General features: G+C 41.4%; 1 pseudogene; it reads left to right on the top strand.

The window, feature by feature from the left end:
• LOC131231838 (uncharacterized) overlaps nucleotides 1–27,669 on the top strand; it is a 71,110-nt pseudogene that overhangs the window by 21,963 nt on the left and 21,478 nt on the right.

Raw genomic sequence — 27,669 nt, forward strand, 5'->3', positions numbered from 1 at the left:
AGATGATGGTAAAAATGGAAACTCTTTTTTTTTTTTTGTGGTCAGACTTGTCTTATGAGCATGGTTTATGTTTTGGTGTTTTGGACGGCAAGGATCAGACACTTGACTCTTCCATTGTTCATCATATACAACTTCTGAATTGATTTTTGAAGATTTTTGAAATTATCCTCAAGAGTACGCAGTGAAAATCAATGTCTCTTGGCTTAGGCTATGCTTGATAATTCTTGAAGCATCGCGGTCTTGACGTCTTTGACTTCGGATATGATTTTGTTGCCAAGACTGAAGTGCTTTGTTGTTCTTTTTTTTCCTTTTCTTTTCTTTTCTTTTCTTACGAGTTTTCGTTATGTTTGGCATAGCTCGTCATTTTTGTCAGTGGTGCCCTTTCAAGTTTTCACCACATCCAGGGTATTTGCTTTTGCCTGCCCCTTGGCAGCTGTGCCTTTTTGCCCCTGGCGCCCTTGCAGGTTTTCACCAGGTCCACTATGTATTCACTGTGTTTACCCGAGGTGCCCTTGCAGGTTTCACCTCGTCCATTTTGCTTAGACACACTTTTTCCTTCTTTTTTTTTGGTCTGAAAACTTTCTCGACATTGGCCGATAATGATTTCTAGAGCAACGAGAGGCTTTGGAATGCTTTCCAAGGTCAAAATTTTTCTTGAAAACAGGGGGGTAAGGCTGATGGATGTGTACCCTAGATTTTCTATTTGGTTCTTCATTCCTCTCTTCTTCTTCTTTTGTGTTTTCTTCTCTTCTTCTTTCTTTTTTTCACTTTTTTTTTTCTCTTTTTTTTTTCCTTTTGGATTTTGAAAATTTTGAATCGTCATATGTACATACATCTTCTTTTTTTTTGTGTCTTACTTTGTTGCTAAGGGTAATCAGGTAGGGAGTTGTAAGATTCGATCTTAGGAAACATTTTCTTAGCTTACTCGTTATCTGTAGTGTATTTTAACGTGATCGGCATTGATGGGCTCGGTTAGATCCTGTCCCTCCATGTTGGTGAGGCGGAGTGCACCTCCAAGGAGCACTTCATGTACAACGAACGGGCCTTCCCAGGTGGGTTTGAATTTTCCCCTTGGGTCAGGTAGATGAGGAGGTAGGATCTTCTTCATTACTACGTCTCCTATTCTGACTGTTCTTGTACGGACTCGCTTGTTGTAAGCTCGCGCAATCCTTCTTTGATAGGCTTGGGAATGACATAAAGCTTGCATGCGCTTTTCGTCTGTCAGATGGAGTTGATCTTAGCGATCTTGTCACCATTCTCCCTCTTCCACTTCACTTTCTAACAGAATGCATAATGAGAGAATTTCGACTTTAACCGGTAGAACTGCCTCTATTCCATATGTGAGTTCGTATGGAGTGGCGCTCGTTGCGGTGCGTATGGATGTTCGATAAGCCCAAAGTGCGTATGAGAGCATTTCGGACCAGTCGTGATATGTTTTCACCATTTTTTTCAAGGATACGAACGAGTGTTTTGCTGGCTGCTTCTACCCCTCCATTCATTTGTGGCCAAAAGGGGCTGGATCGATGCCTTTTGACTTTAAATTGCTCGAGAAAGTTGTCCACCTTTTAGTTCACAAAAGGTGTCCCGTTATCTATGATGATGGCGTGTGGGATTCCATATCGACTGATGATGTTCTTTTTAAGGAACCGTACCACGTGAGAAGCATTGATGGTGATAAAAGATACCGCTTCCACCCACTTGGTGAAATAGTCGACTGCTACCAGGATATATTCATGGCCATTGAATGCTTTAGGGCTGATTTTGCCGATGATGTCGATGCCCCACATTGAAAATGACCAGGGTGCGGTCAAGTTATATAACTCGGAAGCAGGCGCATTGATCCGATTTGCATGTTCTTGGCATTCAAAGCACGTCCTGACGTGTTGACAATAGTCGGTCTCCATAGTTAGCCAGTAGTATCCTAATCGTAGGATTTTCTTGGCCATCATGTGTCCATTCATGTGGGGGCCACAGATTCCGTCGTGGACTTTGGACATGATTTTTGCAGCTTCTACCTCGTCCACACATCGCAATAAGACCTGGTTGAATGATCGTTTGTATAAGATGTCACCGTTAATAGTAAACTGTGTAGCTAATCATTGGATCGTATGACAGTCTGTTGGCGTGACGCTTTCTGGGTATACTCGATCTTCTAGGTATTTCTTGATATCGGTATACCAAGGGTGCTTGTCAGGTGGCGTTTCAGCTTCTTCAATCTACAGGCAGAATGCTGGATCTTCTTGCAGTTCGACTATAAGTTCCCATTGTGCTACTCCCTTGGGAATGTCTAGCATAGATGTTAATGTAGCCAAGGCATCAGCAAATTGATTCTTAGCACGTGGCATGTATGTAAAAGTGACTTTACGAAATTCGTTGATGAGATTCTCGAGATAAACGTGGTACGAAATCAGCTTCTCATCCTTCGTCTTCCAGTCACCGTTCGTTTGATTGATGATGAGTTGAGAGTCACCGAAGACCCTTAGCTTTTTCACCCCCAAAATGATTGCTTCCTTTAAGCCTGCTATACATGCCTCGTACTCGGCTATGTTGTTCGTGCACCCGAAGGATAGCCTTCTCGAAACAGGGATGGGGATGTCATCTGGAGAGTAAAGGATTGCCCCTATTTTGCTTCCTTTAGCATTAGCTGCACCGTCGAAATTCAAGGTCCATTCATCTGCCTCTGGTCCTTCTTCTCCCTTGAGGAATAAGATATCCTCATCAGGGAAGAAAGTCTTCAAAGGTTGATAGTCAAGTAGGGAGTGTGTTGCGAGGTGGTCAGCCAAGGCTTGCCCCTTGATTGCTTTCTGAGTGACATAGGTGATTTCAAACTCGGAAAGTAACAATTGCCATTTTACGATCTTTCCAGTTAGAGCCGGTTTCTCGAATAGGTACTTCAATGGATCCATTCATGCAAGTAGGAGGATTGGATAAGCGATCATGTGTTGGCGAAGGCATTGGGTGGCCCATACGAGAGTGATGCATGTCTTTTCAATTAACGAGTATCGGGACTCGTAATCATTGAATCGGCGGCTAAGATAGTGGATTGCTCGCTCCTTTCTTCCTGTGTCATCGTGTTGGCCAAAGACGCACCCAATGGCGTCTGCGGTGACTGAGATATAGAGTAGCAGGGGTCGTCCGGGCACCAATGGGACTAGTACTGGTGGATCTAGCAGATACTTCTTAATTCTGTCGAAGGCTCTTAACAATTTTCGTTCCGTTCTTTTGGTGTGTTCTTGCGGAGTAGCTTGAATATGGGCACACATATGGACGTAAGCTGGGCAATGAAGCGACTAATATACTGGACTCTGCCCAAGAAACCCCAAATTTCTTTCTCATTTTTGGGAGGTGGCATCTTTAGAATTGTTTTTCTCTTTGATTCATCGACTCAGATTCCATCTTCGCTGACGATGAAACCGAGCAACTTGCCACTGGTTGCCCTGAAGACACACTTTTGTGGTTTGAGACGGATCTTGAACTTTTCCAATCAGTCGAAGAGCTTTTTGAGGTCTTTAAAATGCCCTTCGATGCTTTGAGACTTGTCAATCATATCATCCACATAGACTTCCAGCTCTTTGTTCATCATGTCGTGGAATAGTGTCATCATGGCTCGCTGGTACGTAGCTCTGTCATTTTTCAACCCGAATGGCATGACTCGGTAACAAAACGTTCCCCATGACGTAATGAATGATGTCTTTTCACGGTCTTCTACAGTCATTTTGATTTGGTGGTAGCCAGAGAAATCGTCCATGAAAGAGAAGATTTTGTAGCCCACCGTATTGTTGACCAGAGTGTCGATGTGGGGCAGTGGGAAGTCGTCCTTCAGACTAGCTTTATTGAGGTCGCAGAAGTCGATGCACATCTGAACCTTGCCGTCTTTCTTGGGAACGGGAACGATGTTGGCCAGCCATTCCGGATAGTTGGATACTACCTGGAAACCAGCGTTGTATTGCTTAATTACCTCCTCCCGTATTTTCAGGATCCACTCTGGTCGCATTCTCCTCAACTTCTGCTTGACCGGCTTGATTTCGGGCTTTGTGGGTAAACGATGTACCACTAGGTCTTCATCGAGTCCAAGCATATTTTCGTAAGAGAAGGCAAAGTTTGATAACCGTGGTTTCAAAAACTCGATCATTCTCTTCATATTGCTCGAAGATAAAGATTTTCTAATGCGTACTTCCCGAGGATTCTCGGAGGTCCGAGATTAACCACCTTGAAATCGTCAAGTGCAACATTGGCTTTTGAATCGAACTTATTGAGGAGATCCTCAAGTTCTGGAGTCGGATCATCATTTCCCTCATCGTTGACTTCTTCTAAACCCATTAGTTCGAAGTCTAGCTCTATGTTAAAGTCATAGATGTCAACTTCGGCTCCATGTAGCTCTTCAGGTGAGTCGGACACTTTATTGCTTATGGCTTTTGAAAAGTTTTCTAATTTTTTAGAATTTTGAAATTTTTTTGATTTTTTTGGTTTTTGTAAATTTTCTTCTGTTTTTGGATTTTATGGATTTTCTATTGTTTTTTATTTTTGAGGGTTTTTTATTGTTTTTGTTTTTTTGCACTTTTTTTTTTTTTTTTTTGTTTCTGAAGGTTTTTCAGATTTTTTAGTGTTTTAATTTTATCGAACACCGAGCAAGTTGGAGTTTTGAACCAGTATCTATTATGGTTTTGCCCGGGGTGCAAATGTCTATTTACAAGGACATTTTTTTTAGATCGGCGCTCTGAGAAGGTTAACTGGTCGATTCAAACGTCATGGGGGTGGTGAACCAAGTGGCACCCTGCACTCTCTCCCCTTGAGAGGCAGGGTTTTGGGATGTAGTGGGCTGATTTTCTCTATTGTGCCCAATTATCATGATGTAGCAAGGGCTGGGTTCTGACTCGGTGTTAGATTCATCGGACCTTCCTTCATTCCCTGTGTCGTGGAGCTCTTCAGGTTGTTGCAGCTCTGGTGGGACCATCGTTGTGGTCCAATCAAGAGAGGGTAGTTCTTGCCCCTCGCCCAGTTGTTGCTTGGGCAACTCAGTGAGGGTGAGACTATTATCGTGACCTGGTATATCGGACTTTGGATTTTGACTTGGATGGATGACTCCGGCACTAACGAATTGGATTGGTGTGAAATGGGAAGGATGGCTCATCTCTTGGCCCTTCCGCCTCCTTTTGGTGTCTGCCTCCTCTAGTTTTTCTGATGGAGGGGACTCATATCCCAGTCCTGCCTTTCCTACCTTTCTTGGACCTCAATTACCTTGGTGGTATCTTGGTGTTCAAGGTGGTAGTTCAGGATTTGACACTCGGCTGGAGTGAAAATATAGTTTGATTTTAAAGGACATACTGATGGGATGTGATCCACTGCTTCAAATTGGAAGCCGTAATGTGGTTTGTCTTTGTTCAGTTTCCATGCGTCAATAACTGGGATGTTAGGCTCCCCCTGAAGATTTGTTTCGGTGGGAAAAAGTGGTTCAGGATCTGCCAGAATGCATAGCACTTTATTCCCATAGATGTACTTGACCCTCTGGTGAAGAGTTGATGGTACGGCCTCAACTTCATGAAGCCAAGGCCGACTAAGGAGAAGATTGAATGATGAAGGGACATCTAAAACCTGAAAGGAAATGGTGGACGTATCGGGGCCAATTTGTAGTTCAAGATCAATTTCTCCTTGTGCTTGTCTTCGAGAATTATCGAATGATCTCACATTCATATTGCTTGGCCTGAACATAGATGGATTCAATCCCAAATATAAGGTAGTTCGAAGTGGACAAACATTCAAACTTGAACCATTATCAATCAATACCAGTGGGATGCTTTTGTCCTTATGGCGAGTGGTTATATTTAATGACCTGGCACGGTCGCGACCTTCTGGTGGCAACTCGTCATCTAAGAAAGTTATAGCTCGAGGCGCAAGGAGTTGCCCTATCATGTGCGCGACCATTTCAAGTGCAGCTTCTCGGGAGATATGCGCACCGTTTAGAGTTTTAACAAAAATCTCCTGGTGTGCCTGCGATGTAAAGATGAGTTCCCAAACGGATATTTGGGCCGGGATGGTTTTAAGTTGGGCTACAACATCATATGTGGTGTCGGCCTTGTGTTTCGTTCCGGTCAAAGGTCCCTTTGGATCTCCTCTGAGTCTTTCTTTTCAAAAGCATCTCCCATTAGGATGCATGTTTCCCACCTCAGAGCATTCTGGGTAATGTCGGGGGACTGCCTTATTGTTTGAGACCAGTTCCATCCTTCCTTGAAGAGCCAGAGGAGGCGAAGATTCTAGAGAAGGTAGAGGGTTAGCGATGACAGATGTGTGGTCCAATTGAGAAGCCAATGGGTGCCCCTAAGGGTACTAGGGGTTGTGAAGGAGGGCCTTCTTGGATTGCCCGTCCGGATCTAGCGAGTTCGTGTGGCATGTAGAACGAGGGAGGACTTCGTCCATGTGCAGCAACGAGTAGATGGTATGAGACATGACTGGGCGTGGATGATGGAGCCTTCCCCATAAGGACGACTGGCTGGTGAGTTCCTAATTGGTGGGAGTTATTGGCTTGTGTTGACGTAGGGGCTCTTCCTTTTAGGACCAATTGTTGATCCCATATTTGTTCCATGTGATTAGGAGGATTGGGATGAGGTTTAGGGGCCTTCCCTTGAAGGACCAATGGAGGAGGAGGTAATGCCCCTTGCAGAATGAGTGGAGGAATCTCCATGTCATAGCTTTTGGCGGAGAATGCTTAGAAATCATAGGGGGAATATTCTCCCTGGATGGCATTGACGGTGGGAGTGTTAAAGTGTTAAGGCATGCTTGATGTTGTGGCAGAGAATTTTGGAGTATGTTATTACGATTAGCAGTAACTGTTTCAGGGGGCATAACTATGATCTGGTTCTAATCGATCAAATTTTGGGCTGCATGTTTCAGGGAGAAACAACATTCTGTGGTATGACCCCACCCTTGATGAAATGTGCAATACTCATTTTCTTTGTAATTTGGAGGCAACGAGTTTGGCGGCAGTCTAGGCTGGAGAGGTGTCAAAAGCTACCTTTGGATAAGTGTGGCGAGAATGTCCATGTATGATTGGGTCAATGGTGTAAATTGCCTAGACACCTGTGTCGCACTCATTTGCCTGTTATGGTTTGTGTATCGCGGATTCCACCTAAGTTGCTGCTGCTGAGGGTGGTATTGTTGTTCCTTCGGAGGATTTCTTGGCATTCCTTGTGCGGAGGCAACAACATTGTTAGTTTTCGCTAGACGAGGAGTCATATCTCTATTTCTTATTCCGTATTTGCATGACTTTTCTTCAAGTTTCGCTTTTTATACCGAGGTAAACTGGCGGGGCCATGGTGCAATTGCGCCGGTTTTTATTCCGGCCTCCACCTGTTCTCCTGGACGGATTAACTGAGTAAAATTGGCATACGGGTATGAAATCAGATATCCCGATATATTTGGATTGGCCGAATGGACAATCATAGAGATTTGTTCTTCTTCGTCGATTGGTGTTTTCATTCGTGCGGCCATGACTCTTCATCGCCCTATGTATGCAGACAATGTTTCGTCGTTCGTTTGCCTAAGGGCTGCCAAGTCTAACCTTCAGGGTGCTGCATTTAAATTTTATGCGAAACGATTTGCAAAAGCTTGGGACAATTGTTCCCATGTTCTAATCTTGTGATAGTCCAAAGACGTATACTAATCTAATGCATCACCCCTTAGGGAGTTTTGGAACAGACGGATCAACGCTCCATCATCTTCTGCCATGGTATCAAGTTCACCACAAAAAGCCTTTAAATATGCAGTTGGGCATCCCGTGCCATCGTATCGTTGAAACTTAGGTACCTCGAAGTTTGCAGGTACCCTAGCATTGGGGAATGGGCAAAGATCCTTCAATTTTGTGGATGGGAGTTCCACCCCATGTTGTTTTTTAAGTTCATTGCCTTTAGTTGGTTCTCGAAGTGTTCCCGAAGTCGATCAAATTCATTTGGTTGGGACAAAGGAAGTCGTGCTCCTTCTGGCATTCGATTAGCCTCTTCTTCATAATGGTTGACTTCTTCGATGTTCCTGTGTTTCTCGGTCAGAGGGATTGAGTGCATGGTGTGGTGTGGGAATTGGAATGCTGTCCCGTCGAGAGGGTGAGCTTGGACGGGTGGATATTCATGAACAATAGATATTTGATGTGGTTGACTAGGTGGAAATTGAAATAAATTCCCACTGGGAGAAGGTTGTTGGAATTGACCAGACTGTGATTGACTAGAATGTGCTGGTTGACTGCCATCAGGGGGAGGATGTGCTGGAGTTTGAATTGCTGGGACTGGTGGGTTTTAAAAGTGAACCCGATTTCCATTAAGGGGAATGGGTTGAAATTGATTGACAGTTGGGTCTGATAAACCTACATGGATGCTTGGCGGACACATGTTATGAATGAGTGGTGTCAATTCTGCGTGAATACGATTCACAATATTCTCCAACCTATTTAAGCCGTGGGCGAGCTCAGTTGTCAAGGGAGTGGATGTGGCCGGTTGAGAGGCTTGTTGTCTTGGCGATTCTGGTAGAGTTGGAGGATTGTCACCTTGAGCTGACATGGCTACTTGTGCACAGGTTCGGATGATACTTTAGTAGTTATGCGATGATTGTGTAGGACGACGAACCCATAATTGATTTCTGGGCGCAATGGTTACAGAATTGCCTATTACTTCCTTGCAATAGGTATACCTTGTGATCACCTCCCCTTTTTTTTGGGATTTTCTTTTTCTCTTTTTTTTTTCCTGATTTTTTTTTTTTTTGCTTTTTCTTTTCTTTTTATAAAAGGCAAACGTAAATGTCTGAAAAATACAGGAGCACCAATGCACATTGGACTAACAAAAAAGTAAATCGACCAATGAGAACTAGATTGCAGTATGCTTGCAAGAAAGTAAAAGAGACTAGTATAGACTGCAATGCAGGATGCAAACAAGAAAGTAAATGGACCAGTATACACTGGAATGCAGGATGCAGGAAGAAGGTAAATGGACCAGTATACACTGGACAATTAGAGAATTAGTGTGTTAATAGGAGACCAGTATTTACTGGAATGTTAGAAAGCATGATACGGAGAGTAAATAAAACCAGTATTCACTGGAGTGTAGGAAAGTAAATATGCCGAATTTATAAAATCCCCATAAATTGAAAAATCATGTGTTTCAAGTTGGGCCTAGGCTGCTAACTAGCACAATTCCCAGTGGAGTCACCATTTTGTGAACACCTCCCCCCCACATGGGCGCACGAGCGTGGCGGTGCCCTCGCTTTGTTGGCTTTCATATCGATTTTGCTACTGTGGGCAATGTGTGCTATTGACTCAAGTGTAAAAATGCATTTGATTTGGAGTCGCCACTAGCCAAATGAAGCATAAAATCTATGGTCGGCTAGGAACAGTAGAATCGCTTAGGAGTTAGGCAATCTCACGATTTTCCAACTCAAGTGACTCCCACGGTTGGTCTGTGGCCGTAGATCTCGACTAAGGGCCTCGGTGACGGAAAAGGAAGGGTTTAAGTACCCTTTTCCGCCCCCACAATATGCGGTCTCTACTTCACAATATTTGTAATTTTTGGGGATTTAATGGAATTTCGACAATTTATACTTCGTCATGCTTCACATAACCCAGGTGGCCCGGGCAGGTAGAAATAAGAAAAAAGAAGTTATCTAGCCTTACATCACAGAGTCAAGTGACCCTGGGTAGGTAAATAAACTAAAAACAGTAAATAAGATAAAATGCTAATTAGCCCTACTTCACAGGATTTAAGATCCTGGGCAGGTAGAGATAAAAAAAATAAAAATTAAAAAAGTTATTTAGCCTTACATCACAGAGCTAGGTGGCCATGGGTAGGCAAATAAAGTAAAAACAACTAATGGAAATAAACGCTAACTAGCCTTACTTCACAGGATTTAAGGTCCTGGGCAGGCAAATAAAGTGAAAAATGGAAGATGAAGAATGATGCAGAATAAAATGTGGAAGTGATTAACGCAATAGAAACGTGTGGAGTGGAATGCAAATTAAATAGAAATAGACAAATTTTTAACTTTTTTGATTCCTTTGATGGCCATTTTTGTCTCCAGTGCTGTGTAGCATGTCAGTACGATAGAAATCTTTAAGGTACTTTGGGGAGCACCTCCAAGCAAACTCCAACCCTTAGACACTCTCTGTATTTTTCTATCTCTCTTCTACTCTCTATTTTCTCTCTCTCACTCTCTGTTTCTCCCTGTCTGCTTAAGCTCTCTGCCTTAGCTTCTCTCTCTCTTTCCTTTGATTTTTCCTCTATCTCTGTCTCTGTCCCTCTTGTGTAGCTCGGGCCCCTTATATAGGCATCGGGCCCCTGTCAGGAACGACCCATGCATAGGGTTGCGTTGTGGGCACCCACCATGAATTGTGAGCACCCGCCCTGGCTTGTGGGCCCTGCGTGGTACGTTGCATATATGTGTGTGTGTGTGTGTGTGTGTAATATAAGGTAATGATTAATATATGTATATATTTATATATAAAAGTTAAAATATAATGATTATATATATATATATATATATAAAAAGTCATTATTACCTTTTGTCTTTTCTTTTTTTTTTCAAATGTTCAAACGCTCATATCTTCTTCGTTACTAGTCTGTTTTTTGTAATCTTTATCTTGTTGGAAAGGTAATCAGGTAAGCTTTCTAATAAGACTAGGATCACTTCAATCGGACATCATTTGATGTGCCGAAAATACGTCCATCTAATATAAGAAATCAATTGTTTGCAATTTGACCAATGGTCTGCCTTTGATGATATTAACATCATTGGAAATGTCGTTTCATAAGTTTTTCATCATAAATGAAATCATCTCAATCAGAACCCATTTGACTAATTTAAAGCACAACTAAAGTTTTTTCAATTTTGGTCAATCGACAATGCATGATTTTGATAAACGAGATGGATCTTCCTCATCATGACTCGGATTGGAGGAAATTTAAGTTTGTTAGGAAGATCATTTGGCCACCTTTCCAATGAATTATAAATCATCCTAATCGGCCATGATTTACCTATGATAATACCATGGTCATTTTATATATCAGGACGACTGAATTTTTCCTTGATTTCAAATATATGACCTTTTAACCTCGACACAACGCTACTCAGAAAGACTGAATGATACAAAGAGTAATCCATGGGTAGAGAGTATTCGTTTTATCCATTTTTGTCTGTCGGTTACGTCATATAGAGAGTTTCAGGGGTTTTGGAGTTTGGACACTTGGCCATGACCGAATCACTACTGGATTTGGTGTCAGCTAATCTGGTCCGTTGGTTATTTCCGGCGCATGCCGAGTATGCTTCCCCCGTGATCCGTTTGAGTTTTCAATGATTTCCCAGTCTGCATGAGACAATTAATTGAAGTCAAGTTGAAACTCAAAGAATGTCGTATCCTTATTTTACGTGGGGTGTCTACAAAGTGTTAAAAAAGTAAGTTGTCACATTCGCATCGAGAAAGAAGTGATAATTACAGAGATAAATAATTATTACCCATTTACATGGTAATTACGGTTGAGCCAACAAAACAAATAGGCCCTAATCTGTTCGGATGGGGCTATGTGATGCCAGCATGATGTAATTGTTTTATCTGCACTGTTCATCGCTTTTCTCATATCATTTTAAGGTCTGATCCCAAAAATTAGGAAGGTCCACGCCTCCACTGGACCACACCAAAGGAAGTTGTAGTGATAACGACATTGCTATTAAAACCTTTCTAAAGAACACCGTGATGTTTTTTTACCATCCAACCTATTCATAGGTCATGTAAACATGGACAAAGTGAAAATACAAATATCAGTTTGATCCAAACTTCTCCACCTCCCAGGAAGTTTTTAATGGTAGACATTCAATCCCCACTTTGTGGTTAACTTAAGCCTCGGACCTGTCTCATTTTTTAGATAATATCTTAAAATAATATGAGAAAAATGATGAACGGCAGGGATAAAACACTTACATCACGGTGGGCCCCACAGAGCCCTGCCAGGACGCTAATCCGTCTGGGCAGGGTTAGGACGCAATCCTCGTTGTGTTGCAATGGGATTGGGTCACAACGTTATTGACTGCATTTAATGAATTACTAATGACGTGGACCAGTCACATTGCAGCAATTAGAAAATCACAACTTACCAAGAAAAGGATCCAGATTCATGGAAACAACAAAAACGCATTCATGGTTCTATGTAAAGTGTCAGCAAAATGCCCCCGTGTGCCTAGTGCCACCTGTGCAACATTTGTACAATGTACATCTTAAAGTATCACACATGTGCCAATGTGCTGCATGTACAACATGTGTGAACCCCGTTGTCAATTGCCACGCATTAGTTTGCATCCACACCGTCCATCCTATTTTCCACAGCACTTTCGTGCATGATCCTAAGTGGGAGGTGACGGTTATTTGTGTTTTCACTTCATCCAGGTGGGGTATCACCTTATGAACGGATTGGATGGCATCTGAACATATCGGTGGGCCACAGAAAGGTTTCATCGGTGGGTATCCCATTCCTTTGTTTCTTGTTGTATGGACCGCTTGAGTTTTGGATCTCCCTCGTGGATGGACGGTGTGAGTATAACACAAACATCATGGTGGGCCGGAGAGCTTTGGGCTCCAGGGGAGCCGGGTAACAACGGATGGACGTGAGGTTGCAGGCAAGTCACGTCCGATATAAACCGTTGATTTTATCGACAGGAAGACACCCAAATCACTTTTAAGGAGATGATACGGTAGAGCTAGAAGATCTAGAACATGGTAGAGCCATCTTTATACAATACACTTATAAGGGTGACGTGTCAATTGGGACGGTCCAACTGATCATCTAAGTAAATTGTGAAACGCAACTGTCAGACAACAATGGCCCATGTGGACCACTAACAAATGCAGATTTTAAGACATTGGACCACTAATAAATAGATATTTTAAGCCATTATCTTTGAGTGCGTTCATCAGATGGAAAGAATCATATGATATACCCCTCTAATTATTTACCATCCATTGTAAGGACTGTTTGCACCCGTTTTTTTGGTACATTGATATGGATAAATAAGAAATTATTACGTCACGATGCTACTTGTTTGATACCAATATAATTGTACTTGTGGTTGAAGATAACTTTTACTATATATATATATATATATATATATATATATATATATATATATATATATATATATATATATAGTAATATATATATAGTGTTAATGTGATGGTATAAAACTATGTGTATGCCTCTAGGGAATCGAAATACCGATTGACATATAATTATAATTTGTGGTGTTAGACAGCGCACCCAAACATGTCTATAAAAGATCTATTAAAGCAAAGATCTTGTCACGGATCTGAGTACGATATGCTCAATGAGGTTGTCTTTTTCCATCCTTTCAAAATGGGACAAGTTTTTAGAGGTGTTCGGAGCTCCGCTTAGTAAGGTGGTCTCTCGCAATCTTTCTGAAATGAGATATCTTGGTAGTGACGTTCAGAGCTCTCATGGTGATTATGAAGATTTTAAATATCCGAAAATTGGAATGATATTTGAACAGATGGGTATATAATGCCCCAAAAATCGGCACCCGAATACATAGATTCCAATCTTGAGTTTTCAGGTGTTAACTTAATAAAATGCACATGCGACTTCATTCTAATTCATATTAAGTCCATACATGAATAATCAGAGTTACGCAATTCAACTTAACAGAACCAAAGCGAGACAGAGATAACAAAAATTAATAAATATAGAGCAAAGAGTTAAAGTACAATTGAAAAGTAGTGTCCGCCCTAATGAGGATTATACAAGCCACAATATACATACCCAAGATGGTTAAAATGTAAAGTTTTCATTTTATTCTAAATCTTTCAGAACAAAACGGTGGTAGCGCAAACCGATCTAAGCCTATCCGCCGGAGGCCTTGATAGAACCTACATCAATAATATACCTGGTTGGTGTTTTAAAACATCGTCTCAGGTGGGAGTGAGTAGCTAACTCAGTGATTCCATTAGTTCTAAGTTACACATGCTATTGACACAATCAACGCAGTTAATGATAAACAAGAAATCAAACAATTTCTAAATACTCTTGTTAAATGTGGATATAAAGATATGACATAATGCATGCCTTTTCCAAACAACACCCCCTCACACGCGACTCCGACTACCTAGTTCATAAATGACAACACTTCCTCAACATGCGACTTCAACACTTGTTTCGCCACATTTTAATCTAATGCGATGCGATGAATGATCATGTTAGCCAAGTAATTATTAAGTTCAATTCATCCAGCATATTGGCAAAACTAGGATACTGACATTATATCACGAGTCTTTATCTGGATCACGTGGTTCGTTGTCGCACGTAGCGACTCATTACCAGTGTCCCTTAATCCAAATTTAGGTGTCACCCATTTATCTCACAAATCAACAATTCCAAAGGTACGGTATAATACCTAAATGTATAAAAATTAACCTTATATAGGTCGTCATCCAGACTGAGTATGATCACTCAGTTCTGAGGTGTGGGCTTGTCATATAAAACAAAAGGAACACATAAAGGAAAGAGATCGTCACCCAATTCCATTCACGCCCGGGTCGTTCGAACGGTACTCTGGCACAGAACCATCGACCGGGTAATTTGATGGGGGCCGTTTGAACAATGATATATCACTTCCATTAGTGCTCACTGGTCACTACGGGGAGGCTAGTCACCCCAACGTAGGCCGACAGCTCAAACATAGTGTCTCATACTACCATGCCCGGCTCATGAGTCTTAGTGGGATCATATGGCACTAACAGTTATGATTGAACTCATCCGTTAGAAAATGGGTACCTTAGATTCGATTTGGTTGTGTCATACATGATCAAACGACTAGTGGACTAATTTAATTGACCTAGAAAAATTCCGGTACAACCGGCATTAGATGCAAGCATCCCGTGTAGTCTAACTACTGTCAGTCATTTGTATTCAACCCGAATCAATCAAATAAGCCTAGGGTGGCCGCTCTAACTCAGGCCACCCCTTTTGTTCAGGTGGTTAGCCAACTGACTCAACATCGTAACAAGCATAAGTGTTGCTATGGACTAAGCATTACATTAGTAATTATAGCACAAGTTTTACTACACAACTACTTAGGCATTTCATTGAACGTGTAAGCATACATAGGATACTACGTTCACTAAGGCATTAAATCAAACATGTGAGCATACATAAAGTAATACAATCGCTTAAGTATTAAATCAAACACATGAGCATCGAAAAAGTAATACATTCTACCATTCGAGCATTTCATCAAACATGTGAGCATCCATATCTAACAAATAACACATATTATAGACAAATCAAAACATTTACATATTAGCATGTACAAATTTATCTACAAGCATTTAATCATTAACTGAGACCCTTAAGGGTCGATAAACGATAACCTGAGATAATGGTCCGCACCTTAAGAAGGAATATCCGATTTTGAGTTCTTAGGATTAGGAATTTTAAGGAAAATCATAAATTCTTATATAAACACCGACAACTATATAAGATTCATGCAATTCATTTTAGAAAAACCTAGGTTAGTGTTCACTCCCAAGTATAGGGTTGTGATGTAGTAATAAACTCGGTGAGACCGAGGTCGAATCCCAACTGACTGAAACCTGTACGTAATCTGAAATTAAGTAGAACTAGAACTGGACTTAGATAAAATCTAAACAAGAGGGATTTTAAGGAAATAATGGTAAATAAATTGATTAAAAACTAATAAATTTAAAGGTAGTAACTAGGGTGTCAAGGATCCACTTGTAGCAATTGGGAAGTTACCTAGCAATGATTCAAGGACACAACTAGAATCAGAGTCCTATCTTATCCAGTTGGTAAGAAGAGATTTGTCAGGTCTCTAAACTTCTCATGGATCTAATCATCAATAGATAAGAGTGGTGAAGATTTGGAAGTGATCCCATCACCTAACCATGCCCACGAGACTATGGCAAACAACAACAATTTACCAAACCCACAACCAATCATAAGAAAATTGTGAAAGTTAGGAAGGATTCCGTCACCCAACCATGCCCATGAGACGATAGTGAACAACAGGGTTCCCAAGTTCACAATCTTAATACATGAAAAAAGAATATCTCAAGCTACTGCAGATCCACTGTAATTTGAGTCACAACAAACTATTGAAAAAACTAAAAATATTCCTTATAATTAAACTAGAATCAAAACCAAGCAAATATCCCAACCACGCTACAAGCTTCATCTCTTAGCCCTAGCTAAAAGGTTTAGCTAACCATAAGCATGATTAACCAATCCTCAAAAGAAAAAGAAAAAAATAGAAAAACAAAGAATAAAGTCTCTCTTTCTCTATGCACGTCCCCAGATGGGATTGAATTCGCCTCCACGGCTACCCGTCCAAGATTGGATCCCCAGTCCAAGGATGGATTCTGCTGATGCCCTCTCTTTCTCTTTTTATAGCATGAGAAGGTCGGCTGGGATCCTTGCACCGACTCTGTTTACGCAGAGAAAATTCTGGAATTTTCTTATGCAGTCTTTTCTTGCGTGATGATTGGTGAGCCCATAATCAATGCTAGCAAGAAAATCCACTCCATCCAGTGGATTCACGTCAGAATTTAGGTCAGATATGGGTTGATTTGGCTCGGATTTAATGTGGCCTACGTAACTTTTCGCCGCACCATTCGTCTTTCTTTTAGACGGTTGAAAACCGATCTTCATTGCTTCTTGCAATTCCGTCATCTAGGCTTGGATGAGAGGGAGCGTGGGCTTCTGATGGACGGTCCAGATCAGACCTTTGCTGTCCTATGGAGCCCCACAGAGATCAACCGCAAACTTTGTTTACAAAAAGAGTTTTAGCGTCGGCACTATGATGGATGGTGGCCCACTGATTGATGTCAGGAAGAAAATCCATTCCGTATATTGGAATATACTCGAAAAAAAATTCTTGAAGGGATTTTTTGGAGTGAAATCGGTGTGGATCACAAGCCGTTTTAGTCCACCGTCCATCTTCCGTTTGGACAAGATATTCACGCGTCCGCTTGCATGAGACCAAGAATTCAGCATGGTTGTGGTCGTGGCTATCCTCTGAGGCGAATGGACAGTCCAGATTATCCAAATAATAGACAATGGTGGCCCATTACATGATACAACAGATGCACGTCCATTGCTTGTGCGAACGCTGCATGTTGCGCGCGTTCGCGAGAGAGAGAGAGAGAGAGAGAGAGAGAGAGACGGGTAAGCCCATCTTTGACCAAGCTGACCGTCTGGTGTGGCGCGGGCGCTTGGACCCCATGTACATGCGTTGTACATGCAGGGTCCACTGTGATGTATATATGAAATCCGTTTCGACCATCCATTTCATCACCCTTTTTAATGGGTTGAGACCAAAATTGACGCATATCCAGATATCAGGTAGGCCCCAACTCGCTGATTTATGGGCTGATCTGTCCGTTGGGCCACTTTCACAGTGATCCGATGGCTCAAATTTGACGTGTACAGTTAATTTATGGTCCTTAGGCCATATATGAGGTTTCGAGCCGAACGGATGGTTGGAACCCTGTGATCTTACATTCTGGACCAATTTCGAGCCACTTGAGCTTCAGTTTCTCAGTTTTCTCGGCTCTCTGGCATGTAGATCCGTCGATCTTGGTCCCCTAGAGTCCATCCCTTACCTTGGTGAATTTTGAGCATTAAATTCATGCTTTTAGCACCCTATTTTAGTCCAAGCTCGTAAATACACCTTGCATCACAAACACGATTAAACCGGGCTGTTAAATAGTATCATATTCGTAAATCCAGGCAATAAATGGGGTCTCATATGCAAAATTCGACCCTCAACAGTTAGGAAGTAGGATTTGTTTCTTACCTCCCAATCGCAAGTAGGGTGGATTCGGTGGAAGAAAATGATCGAAGTCAGGGCCTTGGTTGGAGGAGACCGATGAAAGGAAGCACTAAAACCTCCAACTCCTAATCTCACTCTTCTTCTTCTTCTTCTTTCTCTTTCTCTTTCTCTCTTTCTCTCCTTTAAAAAATACAAATTCGTATGGAGAGATGAAGTGCCCAAATGAAGCCCTTATATAGTGTCAGATTTGGTGTAAATGGTCCCAAGGGTTGGGTTTTTACTATACTAGCCCTATAGGAAGGTTTTTTTAACCTCTAGGGCCCATTATGAGGTATACATATTGATATACACCGTAATATAGTTAGCCCTAATGATGATTTACGTATGGATATAATCGGCCCGTCATTTCGATGCGCCGATCGACAGATATGATTAGAAGTCTGTTCATCAATCACCGATAGTTGATCGAGGCCGCGGCTATAAGGATATGTTTAGGGAAATATCTTTAGTCGGTACTCCAACTTTAGTTGTGAATTGACGGTCCGAAAGTTACAACTTTATGAAAGAAGAAATGAACTTATTTCGCTTAAGTTCCATATTTTCATATAAGATATTCACACAACCCAAGCACTTGACTTGTGAGTCCAAGTTAAACAATTCGACACGCAATCTTAGCTCGATGTCTCACGATGGACATCAAGCCCAGCGAGACAGATATTATTCTATAATTTCGGAACTAGTGGCCCACTAATGAACGGTCTAAAGCTTTTTCGAAAAGTCGGGACATTTCTGAAATGAATTATGTATCAAGATTTCTTGTGTGCAATTATTAGGGTTTGGATTAGCTAAGTTCATAGTGTGGCCTATTCGTAACCAGTGAAAATGACGATTCAATTATAATCACTCTAAACCGTCGGTTCTTGGGTTAAAAAGATACTGGTTCAGTTTAGTTTGTTAATTAAGATTCGACCTCAAGTTATCTCGACTTTAGGTGGGTCTTCGTTTAGTTGCGGTTGCCTTGATTAGTCAGTGATAGGTTAGCTATATTTGGGCCCCATGTAAACAAATCATATAACTAAACTCGGTGTTTAAGTGATCAGCAGAATTCGTTGGCTTCCTACGGTTGATTAATCGAATTTGTGTGGTTATTTACTGATAACACCCGTGTATAAACTAACATTGAGTGTTAATAGTTAGTAAGTGTTAATATAAGTTTTATATATATATATATATATATATGATTGGCCTCATATTTTAGTGGATCATAATCAAAAGAATGAGAGATTCGGATCTAGTGGATTCGGTCCCACCAGCTCTACAATTAGAAAGGATGAATGATAGAGATAGCTCCCATCGAGCAATTTTTAGATGGAACATTTTCCTAAAGGTCTTTAATAAGGGACCATCTATACAAAGTAGAGACCTTAAAACTAACGATATTAGATTTACGGTGACTCTCTATGGGAAAACTACAAGTCGTGGACGTGAAAGATCCTAGACTATTAAGGAAACCCAATGAGAATTTTAGTGCCTTAACAATCTATAAAAAGAGCATGTGATGAAGAGGTCGAGGCCCATGTCAAAAACAATATATCTTCTTCGCATTTACCTTTATGTTTATCTTAGCATAGCTTAATCTCGCTTTAATCTTAGTATAGATTGCTACTATCAGTGTCATCACTATAATATCATATCATTAGATTAAATATCTATAACCTTACGTTGTTAGATCCCGATTAATTGAGTTTTTATTTGGGTGACCAAGCCTTTTAGCCGCATCCAGCTAACCATCCACCTACATCGATCGTTCATACAGACAAATTGGGTACTTATTTTTCTTATTTTATCCGGTGGTTTTTACTCTATCAATTATAATAAGCTACACCTCTATATTAATAAAATTAACATTGCTTTAGTCTTTTTAGTTTATTTGTTCATCTTCGTTCTTTTAAAAAATAAATTATATTCAATTAGTGGTGAAAGAAAAGTACTTAACATTAACACAAGGAAAAAAGAATCCATGCAAAATAACTAAATTCTACCATTTGACAAGTCTCCTAATCATTATTAGGTTAGTCGAATTTTCAAATCCGGTCTTACTCAATTATCTTAGTACAGGGCATTAACGTTCAATCAAGCATGAAGATAACTATGACTCTGGCGTGCCCACTCTTTTTAATTACACAACTAAATCAGGCCTTCGATCACACAAGTGGCCTTGTGTTTGATTGAATTGGCATGCCGGGACCACCGGATGTAATGTTCTTATTGATACATGCACTCTACTCTTAACGGCACTCACCTCTCACACATGACAATGGTTTGCCACTTGTACATAACAAATGGACGGTTAAAGACATTCCAAACTTGACCTAAAAGTTCAGCCGATGTGATGTTTAGATGGTGGACTTTCTCAAATGAGGCATCTAAACGTGGCCCAAATGGATGAACGGCTTCGATCTCGCAGGGTCTGAGAGGGATCGATCCACACTGTCCATCCATGTTGTGAGATCTTTTTAGGGCATGGGTCCAAAAATGAGTTTGATCTAAAGCTCATGTGGACTGCACCAAAGAAAGCAGTAGAGATTGAACACCCACCACCGAAAACTTCATGGGGCCACAGAAGTTCTGGATCAAGCTGGTATTTGTGTTTTGCTTTCATCAAGGTCGGTGTGACCTTTTCAACAGGTTGGATGTTAAACAAGGAAACGGATTGGCTACTCCCCCTGCCACCAGCCAATGGCTGATGGTGGGTGATCCGTGGGACCCACCATGATGTATGTGTTTCATCCATGCCGTCCATATGTTTTTATAGATCATTTTAGTATACGAGACCAAAAATTAGATATATCCCAATCTTAAATGGTCCACATTATAGGAAACAGTGTTGAATGAGTGTCGACCATTAAAAACTTTTTGGATCAAGCTGATCTTTGTTTTTTCCCCTTCATCTAGGTCTGTATGACCTAACCAACAGATTAGATGTCAAAAAAACAGTACAGTGGGCCTTAGGAGGATTTTAATGGTAGATATCCAATCAATATTGTTTCCTGTAGTGTGGTCCACCGGAGATTTATATCCTCTCATTTTTTGAATTAAATCCTAAAATGATCTGTAAAAATGGATGAACGGCGTGGATGAAACACATACATCATGGTGGGACCCACAGAGCACCGACCACCAGGGAAACGGATTGGCGACTCCCCCGCCACCAGCCCCGTGGCTGATGGTCGGTGTTCTGTGGGCCCCTCCATGATGTATGTGTTTAATCCATTCCGTTCATCCATTTTTACAGATCATTTTAGTGCTACATACCAAAAATTAGAGTGATATAAATCTCGAGTGGACCACACCATAGGAAAACAATAATGATTGGATATCCACCATTAAAATCCTCCTAAGGCCAACTGTACTGTTTATTTGACATCCAATCTGTTTAATAGGTCATACAGGCCCAGATGAAGGGAAAAAACAAAGATCAGCTTGATCCAAAACTTTTATGGCCTCAAAAGGTTTTTAATGGTTCAACACCGTTTCCTGCAATGTGGTCCATGTTAGATTCTTATATATCTAAATTTTTTATCTCATACCATAAAATGATCTGAAAAAATAGATGGACTGTATGGATGAAACACACACATCATGGTGGGGTCCACAGAGCTCCGACCACAAGCCATTGGCTGGTGGCAGGGGGAGTAGCCAATCCGTTCCCGACCACCAGCCACCGGGCTAGTGGCAGGAGGAGTAGCCAATCCGTTTCCGTCAAATAAACATCATGGTGGGCCCAAGGAAGGTTTCAACGGTGGGTCCCATTACCCCGCTCCAATCTGTGGTGTGTGGTCCATTGGAGCTTTCAATCAACTTCCTTTTTAGCCTCATGGCCTAAAATGATCTGTCGACCACGTGGATAAAACGTATACATCACGGTGGGCCCCACATTTTCCCTGACAGAACCGTCCGTTTCTAGCTAGTTACTGGTGAGGGTAGTACCCAATCCGCGTCCGTTGGTCACAGCCACACAATTAGATATTTTCCCTATCCTAACCTCTGATTCGTTGACAATGTTTGGTTGGGAAAGGATATCCCCGATTCATGAAAGAGATAAGAGGAGGAAGACTAACAAAATAATTACCTGAAAGAGAGAGAAGTAGAGGAAGAATAATAACAACAGAGGCTATACACAGATGTTGGGTGTATCTTCTCTATTTCTTCTTCTTCTTCTTCTTCCAACTTTATCAGAAGTTGGTTTTTCCCAAAATACCCCCAAACTTAGCAGAGACGACTTCCCACCAGGCTTTGTTTTGGGTGCTGGAACCTCAGCTTATCAGGTCCCTCTCTCTCTCATGGAAAATGTTCTTTCTACCCCTACAGGGGAACTTGGGCCATAAAAATGTTACTTTAAATGACCAAACTGCCCTTGTGTTGGAGCGTTTGATATAGGCTGAAGGTGCAGTAGCTGAGGATGGAAGGACTCCGAGTATTTGGGACACTTTCACTCATGCAGGTCTGTACGAGTTCCTACAGTACACGTGGTAAGATGATGTGTCAATCGAAACCGTCCATCTACTGGGCTCACTATGGATGGAAAATGGTTCAAGATACGCATAGATCTGATGATCCTATCCGTCCGAACAGTGGCTTGAAAATAGACGATAGGGAAGAAATTGTACTCAATGGTCAGTGTTAAGCGATTGAAAACGAAAAGAGTCGACGGTAGTGATCGTATGTTCGTATAGTTTCGGAAATTTGGCCATCCATGAGTTGCCCCACTAGATGCACGGACCTGATTATCACATCGTCTTGCCACGTGTTCCTTAGAAAGATGGCTCTACCGTATTTTGGTTCTTCACGTCTGGAGGTTTGTGAGTCTCCATAAGCTCGAGCTTCTTTTAGGTCCACCGTGATTTTATGTGGAATCCAATCCGTGCATCAGGTCACAAGCGTTATTTTACCTATATTTAAAAAATGAGGGCGATAAAATACTTAGGTGGGCCACACCACGGAAAATAATGAAAAATACACCTAGAACCTCTCGTGTGATGTGCCCAGCTGAGTTACGGAATGGCCAATTTTTCATCATGATGGAGAGGGTAAGATGTATTGATTGGATGGCTTATACACGTTGGGCCCCACAAGCAATCTGGAAGTTTCCATGCTGTGCGTCCCCCACCACATTGCTCCCCGTTGTTCCGTCTGGTGTGGCGTACCTGAATTTTGGACTAGGCTTTGATATGTGGGCCTAAAATGGGGTAACTCAGCTGATGGACGTTTCGGATAGCACATACACAACACGGTGGGTCCCACTAACGTATGGAACTCGCATACATCCGGACTTATGTGATCATTATTCACCGTTATAATGGGAGCTGTTGCTGGGTTTTTTTTTTTTTGGTGGTCGTTTGTGCACTACCAATTTAAGGGCGAGAATTACGCCAGTATTGTGCTTATCTTAATATGACCCACTGGCTATTTAAAATACCAATTGAACGGTTTCGATCTCTTACAACGATTGTAGAAATGACGCAAGGATACTGCATCTTTTGGGGCCCAACGTAGATTTACCATGCCAAAAATTCTCCCGGATTGTATCCACCAACCTTGGGCGCTTGTTCAGTTGAATGTGGATCGTTGATGTATTTTATCTTCCTTACCATCTGTTTACCGGCCACAAATTGAAAGGTTATGATTGGTCTATCATGGAGATTTTTTGGCCATGCCCCATCCACAGTCAGGTCCAACAGATCAATGGTCTCGATCACTGAACCATGGGCCCCACATTTACAAATTCCTCCTCTTTTCTCTATTTTGTGAAACGAAATCCAAGATATTTGAAATTTGCAGGGAGAATGGTGGACAAGAGCAACGCAGATGTAGCTGCAGACCAATACCACAAATACAAGGTACATCCACTGGAATAAAACATTTACATCTCATCTAGCTGGGGCTGGGGCTGTACACGAGCCAAAATAGCTGGAAAGGCTCGCTCGGAGCTTGACCCGGTTCGACAACCACTTTATGCGAGGCAAGCTTTATATAACCCAGCCCACTTTGAAAATGGGCTAATTTTGATCTTAGTAAATCTTGACTCGACTCGGCTCAAATGTAGCTCGAGCTCGAGCTTGGCTCTGGTCAAATATATATTATATTATATTATATTATATTATATATATATATATATATATATATATATATATATATATATATATATATATATTAAAAAAAAGTCAACCCTTGCTGCGCTCGAGCTCCACCGTCTCTCTTTTAATGCTCCATGGCAAGCTCCACCGTCTCTCTCTTAGCACTCCATATCTTTATCATGCTCCATATATATATATATATATATATATATATATATATGGAAAAGGTACTATGTGCTTTACCTCACGAGTCTTTTCCATGAGGTCAAGTTGTGTGGGCCCCACCGTGATGCGTTTCGAACATCTACCCCATCAGTCAGATGCACCATTCCATCGTGGGCCTAGGTCTCAAAAATCAAGTCAATCCGTCACTTGTGTGGGCTACACCATATATAGAAGTGGAGAGGGGCCGTGCACCATTAAAACATTCATAGTCATTTCTTGGGCCACCGAGATGTGGTTTGCAAATCCAGCCCATCCATTATGTGTGTCCCACTTGGATGAGGGTTCAGACAAAGTTTCAGATGCATGCAAATTTCAAGTGGGCCCCACCAAGTGCTTTTATATGTTTTAACAGTGTCTTCACATGATTTTAGATGGTATGGCCCACCTGCGTTCCATATACGGCTGATTTTTGGGATATCCCATAATTTAAAGGGGACCCATTAAATAGACGGTGTTGATGGTCAACACGCATCACGGTGGGGCCCACACAGCTCGACCTCACGGGAGCTTATCATGAGGCGGAAAGCATAGTACCTTTTCCCACACACACACACACACATATATATATATTGGGTGCAGGACGGGTTAGGTGGCTGGGTTGAATCAGGTTTGAGTTGGGTCAGGCTGCTGGATTAAGTCGGGTGTAAGTCAGGTGTTGGGTTAGGACGGGTTGGGAGCAGTACTCAATTTGAGGTAAGTTTGCATTCACTTAATCCACTAGCTTGCTTGGAGCTCGACTTTAAAATTTTAGCAAACAAGCCAAGCTCCCGTGGCAAGCTCGAGGCTAAGCTTGAGGCCAGCTTAAACTTGAGGAGAGCATGGACGAGACAAGCCAATAGCAGCCCACCTTGACTTGGCTCGGCACGATGTACAATCATACATACAGTACAGTGTCTGCGCAGCATATCTTTGGTAGATGGGCCGTGCATGTATGGCTCAAAAATTGTGCTGATTGGACGGTCCAAACTCGTGGATTGGTCTAGCCTGTCGACGGACAGTCAAGAAAGCTAGATCACCAGTAATAATCTTGATGGGACCCACTTTTCCGTAATCTATGCCATCGATCTTGTTATCCGCATAATGGCCTAACATCTACCTGTCAGATGATCGTAGCTGTCACATGAAAATGTATAGTTATGACTAATGGTCCACATTTTACGGGGCCTAATCTGACGGTTATTGGGGCCACGCATCATTCTCCATGGCCCCCATCACATGAATGATTTGAATCAGTAGAAGGTGGCTCTCACAACCTAGTCAGTGATCAGAACGGCCAAGATGTGGGCCCTCTGTTGATTGGCTACGATTCAAAAGTTTATACTGTTTAAAATGATCATAACCGTTAAATCAACGGTGGGGCTCATTTGATGGGAGGCCTCTACATCGAGCATGTATGCCACGTGAGAAGTTGGTTGGCATATGGATGGGGGGAGCGGATTAGATGCCGCCCGGCCTCACCCAACATGGTGCGGCCATTATCATGGGGCCCACCTTGATGTATGTGTTCTACATCCATGCCGTCCATTCATTTTGCAAGATTACTCCCGTGCAGATATTCCAACCATTCAAATTTTGAGGTTGTTGATAGGACACATCTAAAAAATCTTGTGATAAGATCCAATTGAGGGCCATCATCTGGATGGTTGGAAGTATAATAGTCTGTGGTCCGAATCTGAAAAGAATCAGATGGTTCCTATCATCATCTCAGGTAACTTTTCGGTTATGCTCTATCCACAAGTGGATGATCCATTTGAACGGCGAGGATTCGTTAACACCTCTGCCATGTGTTTGGTTGAAGGGTCACCGACACAACACAATGGACTCCCTCACAAAAAACAATGGACATCCTGTCCATAACAGTGATAGAAAACCCTTACACTAACTTTTCAACTCTCTTTGTGATGCAAACGTGTTTTTTTTTTTTTGTCATAGATTTTACATGAGCAACTTCTCCTTGAAGGATATTTTGGTATAGATTTACAGGTGCAATTCAACATAATGCTAGAAAATTAGGCTATTTAAACACATAATAATCTTTAAATTTTATTCTGACTTTTTATTACTATAGATACATGGGTGTTGTGGCCTCAATGTTGATGGCCTAATTACATATTCATACATACATACTATGGGTGTACATGAACCGAGCTAGCTCGATTCGCTTGCTCGACTCGACTCGAAAAAGCTCAATTTGACTCGGTTCGAAGCTGAGTGTGAGCCGAGTTGAGCTGATTTTTTGAGCTCGAAAATGAGTTTGAGCCGAGTTCGAGCTGGCCCTAGCTCGACTCGACTCGACTTGGATTGAACCAGCTCGGTGACTCGGTTGCTTTGATATTGATGTTACTCACCAAGTCTTTGATGAAATGACTCAACGAAGTATGGACGGTGGCAAGGAAAGTATGCATATGAAACAAGCTAACTCTTTTATATAAAAAAAAAAACATCTTTTCTTGATTTTTATGTTGCTTAGAAGGTGTTTGATAAAACACCTGTAAAACTATTGTTGTTGTACAGTGAGATTTTGAAGGTGTAGTCCATGTGTTTGCGAAAATGTTACACAGGTGAACTCGGCTCGATCTTGGTTCAAACTCGGCTCGAACTAGTCAAGTTGTTGACCAAACCGAGCCAAGCTGGCCAGTCAAGCTCGAGGATTGAGCCAAGCCGAGTTCGAGCTGGGATCAACTAGTAGCCAAGCCGAGTCGAGTTGAGGCCCGCTTGACTCAATTCAACTTGGTGTACACCCCTAATACATACATGTGTGTGTATATGTACACCTGTGTTTAAGATCCTAATCTCTTCATTGAAAGCCCTGTAGGAAGATGTCAAACTCATGAGTGATATCAACCTTGATGCCTATAGATTTTCCATCTCATGGTCAAGGCTCCTCCCAAGTATGTATCTCTTTTTCTTGCATAGCCATATGTTGATAGAGGTTTTTTTCTAATGTGATCCATCCTTCATTTGATGTAGATGGGAGAGGAGCCGTTAATCCCAAAGGGGTCCGGTACTACAATAATATCATCAACGAACTAATTAGCCACGGTATTCTTCTTCTTAATCTCGTTGACAAACCATCAACGCCATGGGGCTCAATATCTTTAGAGCTTCTTTGTTTCACCAATTACCATAGTAATTGAAAGGAAAAGTATTATCAATACAATTTTACTACTATTAAACCAAATATAAGAATCATTGATCAAATGCAAATGTATTCAAGAAAAGTAAAGGAATTTATGATCATTATACTTTTTCATGGTATTATTATGAAAATCTTGAATCGAAATAGCGACATCAGTCAATGTATTTTGTTAATGATTTAAAGTTAAGAAATATAAAAATATCATCATTAAGATTTTAGCGTCGATAATAAATATGAGAATCACTAATCAAATATAAATTATATTGTTAGGAGAAAGGTAAACTTTTAATCATTGCACATTTCCTTTACATTATCGTAGTAACTAGGCAAACATGCCTGGCATGT

Source organism: Magnolia sinica, chromosome 17 (genome assembly GCF_029962835.1).
Source record: "Magnolia sinica isolate HGM2019 chromosome 17, MsV1, whole genome shotgun sequence".
NCBI lineage: Eukaryota > Viridiplantae > Streptophyta > Magnoliopsida > Magnoliales > Magnoliaceae > Magnolia > Magnolia sinica.